The sequence below is a fragment of the Panthera tigris genome, chromosome A3 (assembly GCF_018350195.1).
Source record: "Panthera tigris isolate Pti1 chromosome A3, P.tigris_Pti1_mat1.1, whole genome shotgun sequence".
NCBI lineage: Eukaryota > Metazoa > Chordata > Mammalia > Carnivora > Felidae > Panthera > Panthera tigris.
The window spans coordinates 37,658,296-37,683,287 of NC_056662.1; the positions used below are offsets into that span (position 1 = coordinate 37,658,296).

The following is a 24,992-nucleotide window of genomic DNA, read 5'->3' on the forward strand; positions in this document are numbered from 1 at the left end:
CTTTTATTTCTAAAATTTCACGTTATTTAGCAAATAATGACTACAACATGTATTAATTATTGAACACATATCATATTCCAGGCATCGTGCTAGCACTTTTCATCTCATCCCTTTAATCTTTACAAAACCTTTACAAAATTAATATTATGATTCCCACTGAATGGACAAAGGATAATGAGGCTTGGTAACTGATCGAAACCCACATAGGTGAGTTAGTGACAGAGCTGGGACAGAGCATGGCCAGAACCTTCAGGCCATGAAACCAGTTCTGCAATCCTCCCATATCTCACTGATTCCTCTTGTGATCAAGGGCCTAATCTAAGATCTAGGGTTTCGGTACATAGAAAACAATGCACTGGTCTGGACAGAGCTAGACTCTTTAGCTATAGCCAACTGCATGGGTTCTCAACCTTGGTTGCTAATTGAAATAAGCCAGGGAGCTTTTAACAAATGCTGATGCCTGGGTCTCGCCTTCTCTATTCCTGATTGAAATTGGTTTTGGTGAAGCCTGGGCATTGGGCTTTTTAAAAGCTTCCTGGGTAGTTTTCACTATGCAGCCAAGATAGAGAACCACTAACGTAGAGGGACCACCTGCATGTCGGTGTCTCCAGGAGCCACTTGCAGGACCCTGGCTGTTCTAAGTCAATGTGGATGATAGTCTGTGGAATGCTCTTAAAAACAGTCCTTAAAAACTTCTAATCATGTTTCAAAAGCCAAACCCAGTGAACAGAAGGAAATAACCAAGGGAAAGAAAAAACATGCAAATGCTCAGACCAACATTATAGAAGCATCCAGGCTCATGATCATTAACTGCGTCTCAGGGTCTCCTGATACATCCCCCCGCCCCCCTCTGCACCACATCCTGCCAGCTGATACCTGAAGAATTCTCACTTCTTAATTCTTAGCCTCTACTGCCTGCCCCAGTCCTTCTTGGGCTTCTCAGCTTTAGAAGAGATGTTCCAATCACACCAGTCTCTGGGGATCCACTCCACTGGCAGGTGATTAGGGAGGAGGGGATGATGCTGGTTTTTCAGGCTCACCCTTTTTTTCTGCTGCTCCGATCAGAGACGAGTTTAGCGAGAGTGTGCGTGGACTGCAGTGCTGGTAGCACCAATGAGGTTCATGTGTAGCTTCTCTTCTCTGAGGGTTAGTTTATTAGGACAAGGGCAATTTACTGTCATCTAGTTAGATTTTAGGGGACATGAAGAAGACCCAGAAAACCCCTGATAAATGGAAAACCACTGCAAGGAAAAATAACATATATATATCAAACATCAGACTCAAATGAATTTAAATCCTACTAAGTTCCACCTTGTTTATTAAAACCTATTGTGACTTTTTAAAAGAATTAAGACAATAGATTAGCGCTCAACGGGGATACTCATTTCATCTCACTAATTAGGAGCTTCCGAGAACTGTGTTTCCCACTGTGTAATTATGTCGGCATCAGCATCATCATCCTTGTCTTAATAGCTGACAGTTATAGAGAACTTTACATTTCCTGGACACTCTTCAAACAATATTAAACAGACACGATCATTTATATATTTTATGCGTCACAACTACCAATGAAAATGAGGACAGTTACTATAACAGTCCCCACTTTTACAGATCAGAAAATGGATTAAATTAATCAGTTTTATTTTAATTAATCAAATTAATGTTTATAAAATGTACAATGGAATGTGTGATTAAAAAATAATCATCTCTATTGTGCATCTTAGGTTGGAAAGATCATCCTGGGTCCCTCAGCTAATAAGTAATAAGCATTTCATTTAAGTCTAAGCTTTTCTAACTTTTTTAAGTTCTTGCATTTAATTAGTCTGGTATACTACCTGTTCTATATACATAGAAACATTAATTGATTTCATTTACTGAATGGTACTCTGTTACTAAGTTGGGGAAGGTAGGGGGGGATATTTGTAATGACCCCAAGGAGTCTAGCTCTGAGGTCTAGGCCCTTAACCTGTCCACATGACCGCTTGTGGAAGGCAAAGATGTTACACTAGTTATCAACAGGTGATTTATGATTTCTTTGTACTTATCACACTCAAGAATCTTAGGACAGAGAAAGATCATTGCTAAGATTTCAAAAAGACCATCTAGAGAAAGTATCTTCTTTAAACATACACATGCAACGTGTAAACCTATGGACGAAGGAGAAGTAATCAATGATGTACACCAAAATGTGGACAGAGGTCATTTGGGGTGGTGGAATTATGGATGGCTGTTATTTCTTCTGTGTGCTGTTTTAAATTTTAAAAAATACTAGTGAAATCTAATATTACATATTTCTATATTATATATTGTTATGTAATATAATGATGATTGTTTTATGTAATATATACAGTATGCATTGCTCTTGTTTATTGGAAAATACAAAGGCAGCTTACAAGGGTTTCAGTCTAGTATAAACTTCCCATGTCCTAATTCTAGAAAAGTAAGACATCAAGCTTAGAGAGCTGTAGAAGGAGGAGCTGGACAGGAAAAGAAACTTCTGAATATCTCCCCTCCTTTCTACATGTAGGCCTTTGCAGTTACAGGGATTGGACATTTTAATTACTATTATAATTTAAAGTGATGAGGAATTTTGATGATATAATTGTGACCAGACACGTCATGGGGCCTGCTAAGTTTGTTATACAGGGGCAAGGGAAGAACTACCATAGAACAGATGGGGGTGGGTGGGAACTATATGACAAATTTAAGATATTTTGCCTTGGCGTTTGGTTTAATGAATGTAACCTAACTTTGGTATCTTTTTAAGAGCCTGCAAAAAGGTTTTTCCTTCTTTTCTACAATTTCTTGATATGGGACTAATATTTCATCTGATTTTGGCACTATTTTGAAATAGGCCTTGATGAGACTCAGATTTACTGTTATATATGTAAAAGTGTGATAGGGAGGGTAGAAAAGCCACTCGCCTTTGTTGCCACCAAAAAGGCTCTTCATGTAGAGGGTAATATTTGAACATGGCCTTGAAGGATGAACAGACAGGTAGTATATCAGACTAGTTAAATGCAAGAACTTAAAAAAGTTAGAAAAGCTTAGACTTAAATGAAATGCTTATTACTTATTAGCTGAGGGACCCAGGATGATCTTTCCAACCTAAGATGCACAATAGAGATGATTATTTTTTAATCACACATTCCATTGTACATTTTATAAACATTAATTTGATTATGTATAATGACATATAATATTACTGGTTATATATTTACAATAATAATACAGGTGCCTCTCTCAGGATTTAAGAGTATTAAAAGCTATAACTCACAGTAATGTTCCAAGCACAGGGCCCGTCTCTTAGAAAGTGTTCAAGAAGTATCAGCTACCGCCACCACCAGAAATTGGCCCAATTATAAAGTAGGGGAGTGAGCAGGCAGAAGGGAGAGCATGTGGAGGTGTGTTTAGAACACTCTGATCATGGCACAGAGAATGAGAAAGCCTCTTTGAGATGGTCTGGGAAGTGGAAGTGAAAACCAATTAATGGAAATGGGAATGTCAGAGCTGAGGGCAGAACTTTGGTGTCTCAATCTAGGTCTGCACAACCTCTTCCTTGGTTTCATTTGCATTCCTCCATCTCTGGAATGACGCCCCCGACAGCACATTATACAGCTTTCCAGAACAGGTCAGAGACGGCACAGGGAAATGGAACGGCCCTGCCAGCAAGTAATGATGGTCCCCATGCAGCCTTTTACATGGGAATTAATCTTTTATTAAGAGAGAAAATTATGCCCCAATGCTTCAGGGGCTCTTTGCTCATGGTTGCATGTGCCACGGGAAGCACTAGCTCCTCTCCAGGGTCTCAGTCAAGGGCAATCTTCTAATAACAACTCTTTTGGAAGCTGAGACACTCCAGGGGCTAGTATGGATTTTTGTTTTTGTTTTTGTTTTTCTTTTCTGGTCTTGTGTGAATGAGGAATTTGAGCACAAAATATACTGTTGGCAGCTTACGAAATCCCTCTTTCTATGCAGGCTACTGGAAGAAACTCAAAGTTTGGGTGATGCTGTAAAGCAGATGAGCAACCAAGGATTTGGGGACTTGAGGTATGCTCATGCTCCTTTGAGAAATTGGAGCTGTGTGTGTAGCTCAGGAGAGAAAGGGCACCTTAGCCTTCAGTGGAGATGCTAGGGAAGGAGATGCATTGATCAACGTGTCCAGCATGCATGAGCTGAGGGCCTATTGTGTGCCTGGATTCTGCCCTGGCAGCTCTCATAATCTGGTGGAGGTGAGAAGTCTCCCACATAAGAACCTCAAACAGAGCCAGGGTGTTTCTTGAGCTGAGTGAGAGGCAAAGGCGGGCAGGAAGTGATCTCCAGGGTGTGATGATGGGGCAGGCTGGATGCGCACAGGTCTGCCTGAAAGGCGGGGTGCTGACATGGCATGGAGAGAGGCGTGAGGAGGGTGATCCAGGACAAGGGAGCAGCCTTGACTAGGGTGAGGTAGCAAGACATAGCCTGGTGGGTTTTGTGGCTGCTGAGTATCTCTGTCTAAGGCATGCAGAGCTCACAAGTGGGAACAGGGCTTCTGGCACTCCTGGGGATGCTAACTATAAAATTGGGAAAAATTAGAAGTTGGCTTTAATGCCTTTTTGGAAACTAAATACTGCACACATGTGAAGTCAGGACTGTGTAGGGGTTGAGAGCACTAGGTTAGGAGATTAATAGAGGCTCAATAACCCACACTGTCATTTCTTAGCTGGCTCACCCTGGGCATGTTTCTCTGTACAAAAAGGCTGATAAATAGCTTTCTTGCAGGAGGAGAGAATTCTGTAAGATAGTCACTGTAAATACACTGTACATTATCTGGGCACATGGTAAATGTGCAATAATTTTGACTACTGTATTATTATTACCTGGCTAGTTCTCCTGACATCCTGAAAGTAAAGTAACAAAATCATAAAAACGTAGCTAATATATAAGCATTAAAAATTTTGTTCCTTCCCTAACTGGTTTCCAGTTCATAAACCATACATGTGAATTTTGTAGAGATTTGGAACCTGGGAAAGGAGAAGCATGGGTTGTTTTTTTTTTTTTTTTTGTAGAATTTGGAAAGAAAGGGTCCTGTAGGCCCAACAGAGTCACTGTGTTGGGTTCTGAGGCTGAGAACTGTACACAAATGAGGACATCGAGAGAGAATGGATTTTTAGCACGACAGAAGGTAAAACTTCTCAAAATCAGGGCTGTTTCTTAAAAAGGAAGAAAGGGAGATGGGGATAGAAGGAAGGGAAAAGGATAAAGAGGGGTGATGGAAAGGAGAGAAAGAAGGAGGGAAAAGAAAATGGTGAAGGAAGGAAAGAGGAAGGGAGGTGGAAGAGGTAAGAGGAGGGAGGGAATGAGGAAAGAGAGTGGGGTTGGAGGGAGGGAGTAAGGAAGAAAAGAAGGAAGGGAGGAGGGAGAGAGGAGAGAGAGAGGGAAAGAAAGAAGAGAGGAGGGAAGGAGGCACAGAAGAAAGAAGGAAGAAAGAAAGAGAGGCAGGGAAGGGAGGGAAGAGAGAGGGAAGGAAGGAAGGAAGGAAGGAAGGAAGGAAGGAAGGAAGGAAGGAAGAAGAAAAGCAAGGAGATAAGCAGTCATGGCTTTGCAGGGCAGTGAGATGTGAACAAAGACCCCATCTGCCTCCCTGCTTGAAGTGTCCAAGCTGAGAATAAACACCCATCAGATATTCCCGCATAGATGGCGACTTGAACTAAATGGCCTTTAAAGTTTCTATCAAGGCAATCTTTTTATGAAACTTAGGATTTTAAATAATGTGGCTGCTAGAGAGTTCAGATATGTAAAATGGATCGTCCCTTTGTTGTTTTTGTTTTCTTGCAGTTATTCCTTCAAGTCCCAAAGGGCAAAACGAAAATGTTTTCCAGAGTTGTTATATGCACAATATTTAAGGCATCACGGCTGCATATCCAAGGCTGACAGATACATTCTTTCCTTCTCTTAAGTTCTTATAAACACATGACATTTCTGATCTGATCCCTCTGGAGTCCAGCCCTTGCTGAACATTCACAAACAGTTTCTTTATCAAAAATAGCAACCAAATGCAATTTTTCACTTAGTGCAACTTAGTGCTGCAACATTAGCCATGAACACTTATTTTCTTAGTGGAATAAAAAAAAATGCCCCTTGTCCTTGGGAATCTAGACCTTTCTAGCGTGTGTGACTAATGTGATGCCTCTTTTCTACACAGTTTGATTTTTTTTTTTCCATTTAAAAGAGCAGTTTTAATTCCCACTTAGGTTTTAGGTCTTGCATGTCCTATTAATTTGGCTGTAGAAATTTATTATTATTACACTTGGAACACTTGTTACATTATTGCCTTTGATTGAACTTGCATTTGCCAACTTACTCCAGAATTCAAGGACAGCATGTGCTCTTGATGCTCTCAGATGGGTTTATTCAGAGAAGCACAGCTTAGATCTCTGTCTGGACTTGGAGGTGGAACACCTGGCATGTTGAGATTCTGCGGCTGACTATGCGGATTTGGGAATACTTATGAGCACTGACACTTATTGTCATTTTATAGATCTGGGATGGTGTTTTATTTATTCCTGGATCCTTATGGCTAAGGTTTATGTAAGCCACCACCTCCCTGGCTTTGTAGTGGCTCTATATTGTGAGTAGAAAGGCTTTCCATAGGCATGGTCTATTCTGTTATCAATCAGCACATCTCACAAGTGTTTCTTTTCTTTTTTTTCTTTAAAAATATTATATAGTGGAAAATAATAAATGTTGTAGAACTTTATTTAGAGATATTTGTTCATGTAGAAAAAAAACCCAAAACACATCACAGAAGAGCTTTTCTGCACAAAAGGAACGCATGCCTGAGTTTGCTCCTGAGTTATGAAAATTGATGAGGTGAAGAATTTCCACTAGATTTTTATTTAAGGGAAATACAAGGTGGCTAATTTCAAACAAATAAAAAAGAATGTTGTTGCTTTATGAACCTTGCAAATGGGCAAATGACCTTTAATATGAGGAATGACTTTGCCATGCTAGTTTAAAGGCAGAACCAAAAGCGTTGCTGGACCTTTCTGGAAGAACATGTTGCAGGTGTGGCAGGATTTTGAGGAGGTGGCAAATCAGCCAGGTACTCATTCCATAAAACGAGGGTTGAGGTTTCATCAGAGCAGAATTTTATAGGAGAAGGCTGCAGACATCCCCAAGTCGGGTTGCTTTATTTTTAGAGAAAAAGAAATGGAGTCCCAGACAGGGGTAAAGCTTGTGAAGCTCATTGGCAGAGCATGATTTAGAACCTTGGCCTCCTGAGCTTTGGGTTAGCAACCAACCCGCCCACCATATGTAGGAGAAATTCCCTCAGATGTGCCCAGGACCCCACAGGCTCAATCAACCTGAGTCAGCTGGGCGGTCTCCCTGAACCTTGGGAGAGGGCAACTTGGTACCACATTTGAGGGCTGATATTTGCTTTTGGAGGAATGCTGCTTAGTCTTGACTTAACTCAGGCTGGAGGACCACACTGGATGAGTTCTAGGGCGCTGTCTCTCTGATCCTGATGCTGTGAAGGTTGTGCATACAGTTGGTGCTAAATGCATATTTGTTGGATGACTGCATGCTTGCTAATCTTGCTACAGTCTTCTGCCGCAATGATCATGAGAAATCAGTGCTTTTATTGTCTACTGTGCCCATATTAATCTTCATAACACCTCATTCTCTGCAGGTCAAGTTCAAACTCCCTTTCTTCTACTTGTATCGTATTCCTTAGCCTTTGATCTGCCTCAGTTGGAGCATTCTTACTTCGTGTATGAAAACTTTGATTAGTCTAAACTGATCCCTTTTTTTCTTTCCAGTCATGTTATATACAGCCTAAAGTCACGGTAGCCAGGCTGTGCTGTGGAGATCACACCTCCAGAAACAATCCTTTTAAAACAAGGGATGGGAATTGGTGGCACAATTCTGAGTCATTCCTCAAAAAGTCACCAATGGGACTGAACCCCATTTGCCCAAGGTGGTGATATGCTATACAAGAGCTTTTTACTACAAACAGTTCACAATCTATTTTGGAGTGAACCTTTTCTTCATTCCCTCTCTCATTTTTCCTAACCCTCTTTTGTGCTTCCTGAAGTTACTTTCCAGACATATTACCTGTACCCAAGTCCTTGTTTCAGGGTTTGCATTTAAAGTAGAACCCAAAATAAGACACCATATATTGAAAACTTAAAAAAAAACATACAGGGCCCAGCTTAGCACTATGCACACCATACATGCTAAAATTATACAGATTAAATAAATATGGATGAATGGAAAATATGCCCTATATCAAGATCTGTTTTTTGTCTCCTCTGAGGCTGTGAGATCATACTGAGCTTTGTATTCATGGGTAATAATATGGATGTTTTAGAGTCACGGTTCATTCCCAGTATGATTCCTTTGAAGCCCTGGTGATGCGCCTCCAAGCTGTCCTCAAGATAGGAACCACTATCTCTGTTGGCTGTCATGAGGACTCCTGCTCTGGGGACTTGCCCTTAGCCAAGGAGGTCATGTCTATCCTCAAGAGGCAGTCAATGACTGACTGACTTAGGGACAGGCTAGTTCCCTGGCCTTAGAGGGGGTTCTGTGGTGAAATTCATACTCCAGAGCTCCTTGTGGGATCAGGTTGAAGTTAGATACCACATCAGCTCATACCACATTGCTCATGTGCTTTCCCTGCCCATCCTGCTTCCCCTACTCCCCTTCACCGGAGAAGCCTCCTGCAATACATCCCATACATCTGAATCCCCATTTCAGGCTCTGCTTTTAGCGAACTTGATTTAAGATGCTCCTGATTTCCATTGATCTTCCTTATCTTACAGGGCTTTTCCTCCCAAGACGCCTGGACAACCTACTACTGAATTTCTCATATAATGTGACAATTCATATATTCAATAAATTTTGGAAAGTTCAGCTCTGCAACAAGGTAGGACTGTTCCTTATCATCATTTTCACCTCTGCCCATTAAATATGTAAGAATGGTATTTGGCAGTTCTTTCAAGAAGTAGCTTTCTTGGTGTAGACCCTGTTCAGTACATAAAATGACTTAACTATGGAATTTCTCTAGGATTCATAAATCAACTTTCTTGGGGGGAAAAAAGCATGACTTTTCTCTGTTTCTCACCATAGAAATTTTACTGCAACGTTATATAGAATGATATTTAATATAACTCAGCTAATAACTTATAAGAGGCCACATTGAGGTTAAAATATTTTAGCTGCCCTGTTGCTTTTGCAATTGAAAGGAGCAGAGTAGCTAGAAAGATCAAAAACAACCTTTTAAATTCCCCAAGGCCTTGTTTAATGGAGTGTATACAATCAAATTTCAACAATCCATGGCTAGATTATCTATGGCAGTACTTCTCAGACTTTAATGTGCACATGAATCACCAGGAGATCTTGTTTAAATGTATATTCTGGTTCAGTAGGTCTAGTGTGATGCCTTAAATTCTATGTATGTGAAAATCTCTCATAAGATGGTGATGCTAATTGTCCACAGACTGCACTTTAAGCAACAATATCTTATATATTTCTTCACTCCTGTAGTGCTTATCCTCTGACCCAGTGACCATATAGATAATATAATCTAAAGGTAAGATTGAAAGTCTGACATTGAAACCTTTCATGACTATGCAGCCTAAGCAAAATTATGCCTGTGGCCTCTGATGATAAGCTTTGACTCTAAGGACGTTTAATGATGTTGCACATGATCCGAAATACAAAAAATGCTGATTTGGGTCCATTTTTTTTTTTTTTTTTTTTAAGATGGGATCAGGTTAAGTCTAGATTTCTCCTGAATACACATTCTTATCTAGCTTTCAGAAAAGGATCTCACCTTCAATGGTAATACAAGGAAAATAAACACAGTCAATATTGGTATCACAAGTAGTCTGGTTAATAACAAAAAGTACTGATTTCACCCTGGCTGGCTTGCTCCTTGGGGCTACCACTCCACAATGGGAAATTCTACTCTTACCTCCTGCAATAGTTCACCAAATTCCAGGCCCTATCTTAAACATGAAACACCTAAGTCAAGGCTTATTTTACCACATTTCTTGAATTCTAAGTCTAGGCCTGAAGCAATTTATTTATCCTAAATAGCTGGTCCCTGTCTCCAAGGTACAGCTGCCATTCTGAGAAATAGGCATCTTCAGAAAACATCTTCCTGTTTATGTTTAATATAATATAGACCATTTTATGCCTTCACAAAATTCTCAGGAAAATGAATATGCACAGTGTTCACAAAGTTATAGTATTACACAGATAACATATTGTTTCCTCATGGGAGGTATTGAACAATAAAACAAGATGAAATTTTAAGACTTTCTAATTTCCCCTCAGACCAATATTTTACATTTTATGCATTTTTACTCTAAAATTATTAATGTCATTGGTGTCAGCAAATATGGCAGGATCTCTGAAAATTCTGTCTTCCATAAAATCTACAAAAACATTGGTAATAAATAGAATCAACATTTTTATAACTCTGAAAATTAACAAAAGGCTTTTAGTTATATGGGAAGTATTTATTCAGTAACAATGGTTGGATCTCAGTAAAAACAGTGAGCCTTATTCTTAGGGCATTTTAACTTGTCCTGTTGCTCTCTTCCCACCCATAAACTATGTGGTAGCTGGTTGCCTTGAAAACCTAGAGCCCTTGGGGCGCCTGGGTGGCTCAGTCCGTTAAGCGTCCGACTTCAGCTCAGGTCATGATCTCGCGGTCCGTGAGTTCGAGCCCCGCGTCAGGCTCTGGGCTGATGGCTCAGAGCCTGGAGCCTGCTTCCGATTCTGTGTCTCCCTCTCTCTCTGCCCCTCCCCCGTTCATGCTATGTCTCTCTCTGTCTCAAAAATAAATAAACGTTAAAAAAAAAAAATTAAAAAAAAAAAAAAAAAGAAAACCTAGAGCCCATGCCCATAGTTAAATATGGCAGCCTGGTAGCAACTAGAAGAGAAACAGAGTTGAAGCTCCTTTAAACTTCATTCCCATAGATTATCATTATTTGACCTATCTAGTCGTTCCCTGAAAGACCCTGCTTGCAAGACAGTCTTAATTTGCCTTGACTTGGACCTCCTATAATGGAAAAAAATCCTTTAACCTGGCAGAATTTGTCAAAAACAATTAGAATTAAACTGCTTACCTTTGTGTCTGTCTGAAGCAGTAAATAACAGACTATGGAGAAAACCACAGGCTAACCAAAAAGTTTTAAAGGAAAAGCTGGGAAAGGAGATATCTATAGGGGTTTTAAAAAGCTCACATACACAATCACAAGTATATAAAGTTTATGTGCATGCACAGGGATGCGTGTATGTTCAGGAAATATCTGAGAAGGCGTTAAGTTCTCAACTGTGGCCTACCTTGAGGTTCGTTGTCAGCAGGAAGTGAAACATAAGGTAGAATTGTCAAGTACTGGCTAAGTACTAATGGTGTTCCCCAGCAGATACACAGAGCCCCTCAACAAAGCTTGGTAGACTTATTGGTTTTATATACTTATAAAAATCTGTCCAGTAATTAGCTGACCATGATGTTAACTAGGCAGAGACTTCAGTGACCACAAGTATAAAAGAATAGGGACTTAACAGAGTTAATTCAGGAAAGCCATTAAACCAACAAAACCATTACCACAGGCATCACCACCACCACCAACCACACACCCAGTCACAAAACAAAACTCAGTAGTAATAGCAAAACATAGGGTGTGATGAAAGCCTAATTTCCAGAGTTTCCATGTTATTTTTTTTTTAATTTTTTTTTTTTAACGTTTATTTATTTTTCAGACAGAGAGAGACAGAGCATGAACAGGGGAGGGTCAGAGAGAGGGAGACAAAGAATCTGAAGCAGGCTCCAGGCTCTGAGCTGTCAGCACAGAGCCCGACGCGGGGCTTGAACTCACAGACTGTGAGATCATGACCTGAGCCAAAGTCGGACGCTTAACCGACCGAGCCACCCAGGCGCCCCTCCATGTTATTCTTTAAATGTTCAATTTCCGATAAATAATGAGGCTTACAAGAAAAAAAAAAAACCCAAGAAAGTACAGTACATTAACAGGAAAAAGAGCTGTCAATAGAGACTGTCTCTGAGGAAGCTCATGTATTGGATTTACTAGACAAAGACTTGAAATCATTTATTTTAATTATAGTCAAAGAAAATATAATCTATTGGAGTGCATAAGAATGATGTCTCACCAGGTAGCCAATATCAATAAAGAGACAGAAATTAACTAAAAGGACTAAGTAGCAATTCTAGAATTGAAAAGTACACTAACTGAAATTAAAATTTACTAGAGGAACATAATAGTAGATTTGAGCAGGCAGAAAATTCAGCACAATTGAACATAAAGTAATTGAGGTTATATACACTGAGGAACAGATAAAAATGAAGAAAAATGAACAGACTTATACGCATGTCAACATAGTCATAATTGAAGTTCCACAAGGAGAAGAGAGAGCCAACAGGGAAGACTATTAAATATATAATGGTCCCAATTTTCCTAAATTTGATGAAAAATATTATTCTGAATATACAAGAAACTCAACAAACTTCAAGTAGAATAAACTCATATTCACACCTAGACGCACCATAAACAAACTGTTGAAAGACAAAAACAAAGTCTTGAAAGCAGCAAGAGAAAATAAATTCATTCCATATAAGGGATCATCAATAAGATTGACAGTTGATTTCCCATCAGAAGCCATGGAAACCAGATGGCAGCAAGATGGTATATGTAATGTCCCAAAAGTCTTTTCAACCAGTTGAGCCAAGAATTCTGTATTTAGCCTAAGCATTTTTCAAAAAGAAGGTGGAAAAAGAGATATTACAGGATAAATAAAAACAGAGAATTTGTCATTAGGAGACCAACAGGAAATTACTAAAGAAAATATTTTAAGTGGAAATAAAAGAACATTAAACCGTAAACCAAATCCACATTAAAAATAGTAACTACCAGTAAAGGTGACTATATAAGTAAATACATAAGACAGTAAAAATGTATTTTGGTTTATAACTCTTTTTTTCTCCTCTCTGATTTAAAGGATATCTGCATACATGAACAACCATAAATCTGTGTTGATGAGCACATGGAACATAAAGTTGTAATTTATATGATAGTAATGACACAGAGGAACAAGAGGAGAATCAAGCAGTATAGGAACAAAGTTTCAGCATAGTATTGAAATTAAACTCATGTTAAAGTAACTAGATTGTTATCAGTTAAGATGTTATTTATAATCCCCTGGGCAACCATAGGAAAACTTAAAAGCATCATTGAAGGAAATGAAAGAATACTTACATAAATATAACAATGATTCATGTTCATGAATAGGAAGACTTCTCATGTCAAGACGGCAGTATTTCCCAAGCTGATCCTAAAAGTCATATGGGAATTCAAGGGATCCAGCAGAGCCAAAACTCTCTTGAAAAAGAACAAAGTTGGAGGACTCACACTTTCCAATTCAAAATTTAATACAAAGTATAATAATCAAGACTGTGTGGTAATGGCATAAAGGTAGACATATAGATAAGTGGAATGGAATTAAGAGTCTAGAAATAAAACACATTTTACATACATTTACAGTCAACTGATGTTTGTTAAAGGTGCCAAAGCATTTCAAAAATTGATGTTTTTAAAAAGTGGTGCTAGTGCAGCTTGACCCCTACTTCACACCGTAAACTAAACTTAACTCAAAATGCGTTGAAGACCTTAAATAAGAACTAAGATTTCAAAACTCTTAAAGGACAATATAAGTGTAAATCTTCATGACCTTGGATAAGGCACCAGTTTCTTAGATACGACACTTTTGAAACCCAACCAGCCAGGGGCGCCTGGGTGACTCAGTCGGTTGAGCGTCCGACTTCGGCTCAGGTCATGATCTCGTGGTCCATGAGTTCGAGCCCCGCGTAGGGCTCTGTGCTGACAGCTCAGAGCCTGGAGCCTGCTTCCGATTCTGTGTCTCCCTCTCTCTCTGCCCCTCCCCCATTCATGCTCTGTCTCTCTCTGTCTCAAAAATAAATAAACGTTAAATTAAAAAAATAAATAAATAAATAAATAAATAAACATTAAAAAAAAAAATTTGAAACCCAACCAGCCAAAGAAAAGATAGATGAACTAGACTACATTAAAACAAACAAGGAAACAAACAAAAAAACCTGTGCTCCACAGGGCATCATCAGTAGAGTGACAAAGTATCCCATGGAATGGCAGAAAATATTGACAAATAATTTGTAAAGGGTCTGGTAGCTAGAATATATCAAGAATTCTGCAAAACAACAACAAAAAGCCCAATATGGGCAAACGGTTTGAGTAGACATTTTCTCCTAAGAAGATTTGCACTTGGCCACTGAACACATGAAGAGATTTTCAACATCATTAGTCATTAAGGAAATGCAAATGAAGACCACAATGAAATACCATTTCACAGCAAACAGCATGTCTATAATAAAAAAAACACAGACAAGAACAAGTGTTGGCAAGGATGTGGAGAAATTAGAGCCATCACTCACTGCTGCTGGGAAGCTAAAGTGGTGTAGCTGCTGTGGAAAACAGTTTGGCAGTTCCTCAAAATGGTACACATAGAGTTACCATATGGCCCAGCAATTTCATTCCTAGGTACATGCAGAAGAGAATTGATGACATCAGTTCACACAAATACTAGTAAATGAATGTGCATAGCAGCTTTCCTCATAGTAGCCAAAAAGCAGATGCAACTAAATATCTATAAATGAATGGATAAACAAGTTTAGGACATCTACACAATGCAATGTTACTCAACCGTACAAAGGAATAAAGAATTGAGACATGCGACAAAATGGATGAACCTTGAAAACATGAGTGAAAGAAACCAGACACTTTAGGCCATATGAAATGTCCAAAATGGGGAGATCCATAAAGACAGAAAATAAATTAGTGGTGAACAGGAGCAGTGGGAAAGAAAAATGGATAGTGACTGTTAATGGGTATAGGGTTTCTTTATGGGGAGATGAAAATGTTCCAGAAATGAAGTGATGGTTGTACAGCCTCATGAATATGCTTGAAACCACTGAATTGTATTTAAATGGGTTATAATTGGGGCACCTGGGTGGCTCAGTCAGCTAACCACCTGAATCTTGATTTTGGCTCAGGTCATGATCTTGTGGTTGGTGAGATTGAGCCCTGCATCAGGCTCACACTGACAGTGTGGAACCTGCTTGGGAGTCTCTCTCCTTCTCCCTGTGCCCCTCTCCTGCTTGCGCGTGCGCACACATGTGTGCTCTCTCAAAATAAATAAACATTTAAAAATAAATAAAAGGGGGGGCGCCTGGGTGGCTCAGTCGGTTAAGCGTCCGACTTCAGCTCAGGTCACGATCTCGCGGTCCATGAGTTCGAGCCCCGCATCAGGCTCTGGCCTGATGGCTCAGAGCCTGGAGCCTGCTTCTGATTCTGTGTCTCCCTCTCTCTCTGCCCCTCCCCAGTTCATGCTCTGTCTCTGTCCCCAAAATAAATAAACGTTAAAAAAAAAAAAAAAATTAAAAATAAATAAATAAATAAATAAATAAAAGGGTTATAATTTTTTGTATGAGCATTGTGTTTCAATTTACAAAAAATCAATGTACATTCACAGAGAAGGAGATATACTAAACTTTACTGCGGATATAAAAAATACTGCAAACCTGGATATAATTGATTTTGGAGTCATTTTTTTACCTGTTATGTTAATCTGATACCAACTATTGGCATGAATATTTGAAGCTAAGGGCAAAAAGCATTCACGTATTAGTGAGGCTGCATTATTCAAAAACAAGATGAATAGAGAATTTGCATACCCAAAGTTAAGAATTCACAAGGAAGAAATGAAACCCAGGAAATAAATACATACAGACAGGAATAATATAGTTTCGAATCCGTTTACCACTGTTGTTTGTGGTAAAAGAAAAAAAAAAAAGTTTGAAATGACATGTGAGAAAAAAGAAAGAGAACGGCATTGCAGGAGATTTGGATTTTAATTTGAGAAAAATCATACAGCTATTCCCATCATTTCTTTTTCTTTTTTAAATGTTTGTTTATTTTTGAGAGAGAGAGAGAGCAAGCAGGGGAAGGGCAGAGAGAGAGAGACGGAGACAGAGAATCCCAAGCAGGCTCTGTGCTATCAGCTTGAACTCATGAACCGTGAAATCATGACCTGAGCTGAAATCAAGAGTTAGAAGCTTAACTGACTAAGACTGACTCCCTATTTCTTGATATTGTATATAAATTCTGTCTCTCTAGCAGCATCCTCTCTGGGTCATCATGATGGTATCATACATCAGGGTTTCTCAAAATATAATGTACATTTGAATCACCCTGGGACCTTGTTAAATGTAGATGCTAGTTCAGTAGGTCTGGGTAGAACCCAAGATCCTGCCTTTCTGAAGAACTCATAGCTGGTGATGCTAATTGTCCACAGATTGATCACACTTTCAGTAGCAAGGTCTTACATGACTTCTCTTCTCTTCTCTTCTCTTCTCTTCTCTTCTCTTCTCTTCTCTTCTCTTCTCTTCTCTTCTCTTCTCTTCTCAGTACTATGCTTAATAAAGGCCATCCAGTGGATAGTTGTTGAATAAATAGATGACTTTCTATGCTGTGATAAATGTCTTTCCTATTTATACTTTCCTAGGCACACATACAGATTAGGGAAATTATATTTCACAACATGAAAAAAAATACTGTGGATTCCATCAGATATTTCTTTCTTACATAATCTCAGAGCACAGTTGCTGCTGCCAGATTTTTGCATATAAGCAGTGTGAACTGCAGTCAGCTTTGAAAACTGAAGGTTACCTCCATTGTGCATGGAAATTACTTTAATAAATGTTACTTGAATACATGAAATTGAATGTAAATACATAGATGCCTATGACTCCTGCTTGTCCCCATCTCCATATGGGTTACCAAAGCTGCAAAAGTTGCAACATCCCCCGCATGGGCCTTCTGACTTACAGGCAAACCCAGCATAGGATCCACTGTACTTCTTCCTGTCATGAACTGCTTCTTGGAAACTTCTCTCACAGAGGAAGTACAGAACCTAATGAAATCTGTTCTCTGACACCCTGTGCTACTCAGGATTAAATAGTTTTTCCCAAATAGCATTTCCTAAGCCTTTGAGCAAACAAGGCAGGCAAGGCTAACCTGTTTACTTGAGAGTAAGCCTCTTGAGGATAAGGTGTTAAGTTATCGTAAATCAAAGCAGTCATTCCATAACATTTGTTGAACACCGACTGTGTGCTTCAGTGCCGGGATAGTTTCTTTAATCATTATATAACCAAAGAAATATAAGTTTCTTGAGAACAAGGACTTTGGCCTGTTCGACATAGTATCTCTAGCAGCTAGAATGAGGCTTGACACATAGCAGGTAAATATTAGTTGTTTGATCAAGAATAAATATTAGTTGGTGGATCAAATGACCTAGAAATTATATAATGTTCTAATTTTATAGGCAAAGAACCCCCAAAGTTCAGAGAAGACATAACTTCCCTTAAGTCACACAGTTAGTGAATGACAGGGCAGAATTTAAAAGATAGTCTATGAGTCCTTGTAATACACACTGGATCAATCATGTTCTTCCCTTATTTTCTACCTTTCAAAAAGCATGGCAGCTTTCATCTCCCAGGGGGTGCCAAAGTGTTGTGTGCATTGCCTTCTTTTTATTCTGACAAAAAGTCCACTCTTCTCTCTGGCACGAGGCAGCATGCCAGAATAAATTCAGTTAGAATCAGGTTCTAAGTTTTTATAAGCACAGGTCATTCACAAAGTGCGGCCACAAATTATTGGAACTCTGGCTGAGAACTGCTAACCTCAGGATTGTATAGATTTAGCAAATAAAGATACAGGACATCCAGGTAAAGTTGAATTTCAAGTAAACATCAAACAATATTATAATATTAATATTAATATATTAATTTCTATATATATATATTATCATTTGTTGTTTTTCTGAAATAAGTTTAACTGCGTTTTATCTGGAAATCCTAACTATACTAGATCACACCTCTGCCCAACATAATAGCAGGAGCCAAATGGTGTTGGTTGAGTGGATAAATAAATGGATGAATAGAAGAATAGATTTAAAAAAGTGAACAAATGATTCTTCAGAATCCCTAATTCTCTGTATTGGGCATCATATTTAGGCAGATGTTAGCCTGTGTCCTATTTGATGTCATCTGCAGCATTATCATATGTCCTTGGAGCCAGTGCTGGTCACTGGGGCCAAGAGAGTCATATGACTTGGACTGCACAGTCACAAAGGGCTCCAGTTTTAGGCTTTCATTCTTATCTTTAGGTTACATTATCCACAGGGATGGTGGGTATGGGAGTGAAAGAAATGTTTACCACAAAACCTTAAAGTGTGTATCATGACTAGCTCACACCAGCAGCCCTGTATTAGTTTCCTGCTGCTAGTGCAACCATTTACTACACACCTAGTGGCTTAAAACAGCACAAATTTATTATCATGGTTCTGGAGGTTGGAGTCTGAAAATGGATCTTAGGTGGGCTTATATCAAGGTGTTGGCAGGGATGTTTCTCTTCTGGGATCTCTGGGGGAGAATCTGTCACTTGTCTTCTTCAGCTTCTAGAGGTCACCTTCATTCCTTGGTGCCTGGCCCCCTTCCAGCCACTGCCAATTACTCCAGCCTCTGCTTCTAGCCTCGCTTCTTCTCGGACTCTGACCATCTTGCCTCCCTTTCGTAAGGACTATTGTGATTACATTGGGCTTACCTGGGTAATCCAAGATAATCTCCCCATTTATGGAACCTTAACTTAATCATATTTTTGAAATCTCAGTTATCAGTAAGGCAGCATATTCACAGGTCCTGGGGATTTTGATGCAGACATCTTTGGGGCCATTATTTGCCCTACAACAGGCACTGTAGTTTATATGTAATTATACTGCACAGTACTCTCTATAAATGTTAGCTGATTAAATGCAAACCTTTAAAATACATGTGTAAAATATTTTTACACCTTCTTTTGTTAATTCTTCATTTTTTAATATCCTTGGAGCCTCTTTTGACTGCTGAGAGTCCCTACCTAAAGCAATATGATTTCTTATTTCAGTGATGGAAGAATTTTGGTATGCCAGACCAGTGGTTCTCCATCTTGGCTGCACAGTAGAGTCAACTGAGCATTACTTTTTTAAAGTCCCAGTGCCAAAGGTGCACACCAAATCAGTTAAATCAGGATCTCTGGGGGAATGGATCCAGGCCTCCACATTTTTAAGAGCACCTCAAGTAATTCCAATGTCTGTTCAAAACTGAGAGCCACTGCACTCTATTTAACCTTTCGTTGCTAGGCTAACCTGTTTTTTCTTTCTTTACTCTTTCCCTATTTTTAAAAATTTATTTTAAAAACTTTTTTTTTTAACCATTAATCATTTTTGAGAGAGAGAGAGAGAGAAAGAGAGAGAAAGAGTACAAGCAGGGGAGGGGCAGAGAGAGGGAGACACAAAATCAGAAGCAAGCTCCAGGCTCTGAGCTGTCAGCACAGAGCCCGACACGGGTCTCCAACTCACAAACCAGGAGATCATGACCTGAGCTGAAGTCAGATGCCTAACTGACTGAGCTACCCAGGCACCCCCTAAAATTTATTTTTATTTATTATTTATTTTTTATAGGAGTATGGTTGACATACAATATTACAGCAGGTTCGGGTGTACAACATAGTGATTTGACAAGTCTAGATGTTATGCTGTGCTCACCACAAGTGTTGCTACCATCTGTTACCATACAAGGCTATCACAGTTCCATTGATTATATTCCTTATGCTGTATCATTTGTCCAATGACTTATTCATTCCATAACTCAAAGCCTATATCTCCAGTTTTGCTCCCTATTTCTTATTCTAGCCTTTTTTTTTTTTTTTTTTATTGTGCTATCTGCAAGTTTGCTCTCTACCTTACTGGACTATATTATTTCGATTGCATCATATTCAGTAAGGAAAGATAGATGCTCTCAGAACAACCAATGTGGGGTGGTTTAGTATGGACAGTGCTGTTCTGGAAATGAAAGATGCTCTGCTTTACCCCAAGAAGCAAGTTCTTCACCTCTCTGACCTCCAGTTTCCTCATATGTAGAATGAGGAGTTTGGAATAAAATGTCCTGTGGTCTTTTCTTCTAATTTATAAACCTCACAATTCTTTTTTTTTTTTTTTCTTTTTGAGAGAGAGAGCACAAGTGGAGGAGGGGGGAGAGAGAGAGACAGAGAGGGAGAGAAAATATCCCAAGCAGGCTCCATGCTCATGGAGTCCAATTCAGGGCTTGGCCCCATGACCCTGAGATCATGACCTGAGCTGAAATAAAGAGTCTGATGCCCAGCCAACTGAGTCACTCAGGTGCCTCTCACAATTCTAAATATAGAAAGAAGAGGAAGGTCTTATGGAAGCAATTTTAGATCCCAGACCTGAAGATTAGATCTGATTTAATTAAAAGCAAACAGTTTTACTCTATGCATCACTGTTTGTCTTGGTTTGTTTCCCCCAGAAGCAGAACATGAGACAAAGATTGGAGTTTAAGTGATTTAGTTAGAAGGCAACTCCAGGAAGCACCAGGACAGCAAGGCAGACGACTCAAGGGAGATGCTCAATTTTAGTGTCGCTGTTGGTAACTGGAGCTCCATCCCACTGGGTACCCTGAAGCCATTGTAGAACATGGAGCTCAGAGTCATCTCACCAGAGGGTAGAGGTTGTTGTAGAGGGATGGTACTGCATACCGATTTTTAATTTTTGTCAGGCATTAGTTGATGGCTGCTCCTGGGGACTGTTAATTCTCCAGTTGTTTCAGCCTGCTGTGCATAAGGCCAGAGAAATGTGGTGTCAAAAGAAGCCCTTGGGCAAAGAGATGCAAATGGTGACATTTGGATGTCAGGTCAATGTGCACCACAGGGTTAGGGACAACGGGGATATGGACAGATGCTAATGTGGCTCTTTTTTAAAAAAAATGGTAATAAATTCTTGCTCTTTATATATTAATTAGGGATGTTTGAGGAATAAATGCATTAACATTTCTGAAGTACTTTGAGAACCTTGCCTACCCTTTGGGACAGCTGCTATAGGCAGAGTATTGCAACAAATGTATTCTCCCTGTATAAAAGCCACTCTGGGATATTTTTAGAAAGAAGATGAAATTTTCCATCTTTTTGGACACCATTTAGTTAGATGCTGTTTCAGGCCACTAAATGATATTTTTTTCTCAAATATCAGAAGGTTAAGGAGCTGGATTTTCAATACCAAAAGTAAATGAAAATAAATATTACTTGCAGGTATGACAAATCCGTATGCAGCTGTTAAGGAGAAAAGGAGTTGCTAGTTGCTATGTGTCTTGTGTTTTAGACCAAAGGGAGAAATATTTCCTTTCCAGATCTATGCCAGAGCCTGCAGACATATACTAGGAGTACACAGATTTGTTTTCTCCCCACCGAGTAAAGAATGTCACCACTCAGGCTCATCATAGCTATGTTTTCCTGACACCATAGACTCCTTCCATGTCTTATTGTAGAGCACTGAACAAGATGGGTTTACCATCTCTCTATCTAACCATTCCAGAATGTTCATGGTAGTGGGTGATTTTTTTTTAGTTGGATAAATATCATAGATTTACCTCCAAATTTGAAATACTGCTCAGAATTCCTTCCCTATGGTAAAAGAATGGTAAATGTTTTGGCTTCAGATCCATAACCCTTAGCTCTCTCAATATCATTTATCAGAATCTTCACTGTGACCCTGATGGAAGGGCAGAGTCCATGAGCCAGATTCCACCTAGTGCAGAGTCTGGGGGGATGCAGAGAGTGTGGTAGGTGGAGTTCATGCCCTCAGCATGAATGAATCCATGGTTTAAGATGGTCTCCAAAATAGGAACATATATTCAAAGCCATCAAGACCACTTAACCCCAGATGAGCTGCCAGAATGACAAAAGTTGTATGAGTGACCTCAGACTAGACCAACAGAAGACCACTCGTTTGAGTCCAGCCCAAATTGCTTATCCCCTGAATTATGAGTAAACAAAATGGTTGTTGTCATAAATCACTGGGTCTGTGGTGGTTTGTTATACAGAACTAGATTAGTACTATAGTTTGTCAAGCAATAATCAGTGGATTTTTAATAAGGGAAGCATTTGACATTACAGAAATATTTGGAAGGCAGTTTAGCCTAGTTTGAATATTTCAAATTTTTGTTTCAAACCATTTATTGCATGTGGATCCATTATGTATCTGATATATCTTCTAAATTTTTTCTGTCACACCTTTGCTCATGCAGACTCTGAGCCTGGGATGCCTTTTCTAGTCCTCTTAGCCTTCCCACAGCTAACTGCTGTTCAAAATGAACCTCCTTCCCAATGTTTGCCTTGATCAGCCTGGCTCTAAATGATTTCTTCATCTACTAAACCCACACAATCATGAATAGAATCTACTTATTTCATGCTGTATCAATCAATTCAAAAGTGTTAGCCTCCAGTCTAGACTCTAAGCTTCTTGTAGGAGAGAAGATGCTGGCACCTTATATGGTATCTTTCACATGGTTCAAGATGTTTGGGGACCCACCTCAACATGTAGGTGTCCCATGATCTACTATCTGCTGCTGTTTAGGTTAATACATGGCAGGAGGGAAAGAGCAAGGAAATAATGAAATGTCCTAAGTCCCTGGCTCTTTTCCCTTTGGCTATGCATCTGTGTCGCTACTCTTTATGACCATTAGCTTTAAAGTTTCCACATAGATTTTATTAGTGGTAGAGAAATACCAAGGGACTATTATCCTTAGAATTGCTGTGAAGTATTGTTGCTGTGCTGAATGTGGTTGTAGGAGTTATGGCAGAGTTTGAAAAGGAGACGGCAGGGGTGCTGCCCCAGTATAATGAAGTAAGTGAGGGCAGAAGACCTTCAATACATTTGTTGTACTGAATTCCACTGAATTAGCTTCATCTCCACTTCTTTGTTTTTCTTTCTTTCCTTCCTTATTGCCACACACTTGGGGAGCAGATTGAAACTCTGGTCCTCATTATAGTCCGTAAGATCAACCCTACATTGAAGGTTTCTTTTCAATTTAGTGGTACTATCTTTTGAACTTCAAGAAGGTCAGATTTCAGGGATATTACATTTCTAGCGGATGAGCCTTTGTTGTCAGTGATAATTTTAAACCCCACTCCCTGATGGAGAAATCACTGGCACTGGCAGCTAGCACTGGGACTCAAGGGGGTCTCTAAGAAGATCTAAGTAACACAAGCATAAAAATGCAAGTGAAATATCAGTCCACACTTTCCTCCATGGAATATGATGCAAAATCCAGAAACATTCACAAAGCTGACCTAGCTGAGAATCTGAAAACAAAGACAATTTCCTTGGTTGATTAATCCAGACGTTGAAATGGATGCCTCTTGGAATAAGAGCTAAAGGATCCTCTTTCACATTTTCTCCATTTCAAGTTCAAGGGTTCAAAGGTGGTGACTGGTTAAGAGCCTAGGCTTTATTATCAATCAGTTTGAATGAAGATGTACTTGGTCACTAACTAGCTGTGTGGTTATAAACATATTACTTAACTTTTATCTTTTATTAGTACTTATTTTATAATTTATTCTTTCTCTGCAAACATAGCCCATAGATACTGTAACCCATAGATTGCTTTACACATTTCCTGATAAATGAGTCATGCAGTAAATGTTAATTTTTATTATGGCATGTTGCTAGTTTGCTTTGGCCTTATGTTCGTTAAGAAAATCTTTTTGTTACTGTTTATTTATTTATTTTTTTTTGAGAGAGAGAGACAAAGTGTGAGTGGGGGAGGGGCAGAGAGAGAGGGAAACACAGAATCCAAAGCAGGCTCCAGGCTCCGAGCTTTCAGCACAGAGCCTGACACGGGGCTCGGACCCACAAGCTATGAGATCATGACCTGAGCCGAAGTCAGACACTTAACCAACTGAGCCACCCAGGCGCCCCAATAAAATCCTTTTTGTTATCAGTGTCTTAGGTTAGGACTCCAGAAGCTGACTGTTAGACAAAGATTCGCTTCAGAGTGATTTGTTAAGGAATTGCTCCCAGAAAAGCCTGGTGAAAGAGTGAGGGAAGCTTGATAGGAAACACTAAGAAGCCAAATGGAGATGGAGAAACTTCATGTGAATCCCCAGCTCAGCCTAACCCCAAAGGGAGCTCCATAGTTTGTCCTAAATCATGACAAGGGAGCTGGGGTTTCACAGTTCAGCACGTTCAAAAGGCATCAGTAAGAGGTTCTTTCTGGGAGATATAAACTCTCAGCTCTTCTGGCCGTGGCATGCAGACAAAGAGCTTGAGAATATTATTTCAGTAGGAGGCACATGGGTATTCTTTATTTGAAGCATAGTACCCAGAATGAGGATTAAGAAAGATGGAAAAGTGCTTAATAGTTTCAGGAAAGAATGTGGATTTTTTTCACATGATATATATTCTTTTTACCATGTACTAGGCGTGTTTTAGAGACTTAATGAGAGATGACAAGGCTCTGCTTCCAAATGAACATCTGACACTGGTCAAGGTGAAACGTTTCCAGTTAAACTTTGCTTCCATGTGAATGCACCCACATGAACAAATACATTTTGAATTGTCTGACCTTTTCTGTTCAGATTTTCAGAACAGCACTAACAAACACATGACAGAATCACTTTCATTTCTAACTCTTCACTTTAATTCTAATTGACTTGAGAGTAGAACCACCCAGAAGAAGATACTTGGGTACCAAGTGATCCGGAGTGTAAGCATGCAGCTTAGAGTTTCTGTGACTCCTCGGAGAGTCAGAAGGAAAGAACCAAACACATGTCCTCTCTCAAGGCTCTGCTCTGGCTAGATGTGTGATGCTTTAGCAACTTGCTCAATTTCTTCAATAATGACAATCACTGGGGCCCCTGGGGGGCTCAGTCAGTTAAGTGTTCAACTCTTGATCTCCACTCAGGTCATGATTTCACAGTTTGTGAGTTTAAGCCCCACATTGGGCTCTGTGCTCATGGCACAGAGCCTGCTTGGGATTCTGTCTCTCCTTCACTCCG

The 24,992-nt window shown here is 39.5% G+C and overlaps 1 long non-coding RNA gene across 5 annotated transcripts in view; it reads left to right on the top strand.

Annotated features, from left to right (window-relative positions):
• LOC102957224 overlaps nucleotides 1-24,992 on the top strand; it is a 313,391-nt gene that overhangs the window by 83,172 nt on the left and 205,227 nt on the right. For 4 of the 5 annotated variants that reach the window (XR_006215587.1, XR_006215590.1, XR_006215589.1 and 1 more), the window contains exon 2: nucleotides 8,805-8,908. This is a non-coding gene — a long non-coding RNA (uncharacterized LOC102957224). Of the gene's footprint in view, nucleotides 1-3,978; nucleotides 4,051-8,804; nucleotides 8,909-24,992 lie in introns of all 5 variants that reach the window. The other variant, XR_006215588.1, reaches the window with a different exon arrangement.